We start from the raw sequence: 942 nt of genomic DNA, 5'->3' as shown, positions 1-942 counted from the left end.
TTGGTTTCTTGCAATGAGCATAATTATTTTCATATGTATCAAGACTGGTGACTGACTCCTTATAAGCAACTTCATTGCTTTTTATAACTGAGTAGTATTCCATTGTATACCAGATTCTACAATTTGTTATCCATTGACCTGTTGTTAGAGATAGGGATTGTTTCCAGTTTAGAGTTATTGCAAATAATATTCGTGAGCAAGTATGGATATATGCTTTCCTTTGTATTGAGTGAATAGCTAGAAATGAAATGACTGGGTCACATGGTAGAAGTGTATTTAACTTCCTAAGGAACTGAAAACTGTTTTTCAAAGCAGTTGTATCGTTTTGCATTTGTGCTAGCCCTGCAGAAGGGTTTCAGTTCTTATATAGCCTCATCAGCATTCTAATTTTAGACTTACTAAAGGGTGTGCAGTGTTACCTAATTGTTCTAATTTATATTTCTCCAGTGACTAATGATGTTACCATTTTTTCATGTACTTCTTACCATACACACATATACACACACACATATATTTTTTGATAGTCTATTGAAATCTTTTGTTCAATTTTTTTTTAATATGGAACACTTCACAAATTTGTCATCCTTCTGCAGAAACCATGCTAATCTACTCTGTATTGTTCCAATTTTAGTATATGCCCCGCCAAAGCAAACACTCTTTTTTTTTTTAATTGGGTTGTTTGTTGTTTCATTATTCAGTTTTGAGAGTTCTCTATGTATTCTGAATACAAGTTCTCTATTAGATGTGTGGTTTGCAAATGTTTTCTCCCCATGTTTGGTTTCTCTTTTCTAACGATTTTGTTCAAAGAGACAAAGTGCTTAATTTTGATGATGTTCCATATATCAGCTATTTCTTTGATATATTATATATTGTGATTTTGGTGTTATATCTAAGAAAACTTTACCCAAAATCAAAAAGATTTTCTCTCACATTTTCTTCTAG

At 31.7% G+C, this 942-nt stretch overlaps 1 non-coding gene across 1 annotated transcript; it reads right to left on the bottom strand.

The window, feature by feature from the left end:
- Nucleotides 1–552: 552 nt before the first annotated feature.
- LOC116638029 lies at nucleotides 553–653 on the bottom strand. The gene has a single exon (XR_004300599.1). It is a non-coding gene; the product is annotated as a U6 spliceosomal RNA (small nuclear RNA).
- Between the last annotated feature and the right edge of the window lie 289 nt (nucleotides 654–942).

The sequence above is a fragment of the Phoca vitulina genome, unplaced genomic scaffold (assembly GCF_004348235.1).
Source record: "Phoca vitulina isolate PV1807 unplaced genomic scaffold, GSC_HSeal_1.0 scaffold1, whole genome shotgun sequence".
Taxonomy (NCBI): Eukaryota; Metazoa; Chordata; class Mammalia; order Carnivora; family Phocidae; genus Phoca; species Phoca vitulina.
The sequence above is the reverse complement of the archived record's forward strand: the minus strand, read 5'-3'. Positions and strand labels throughout refer to the sequence as shown.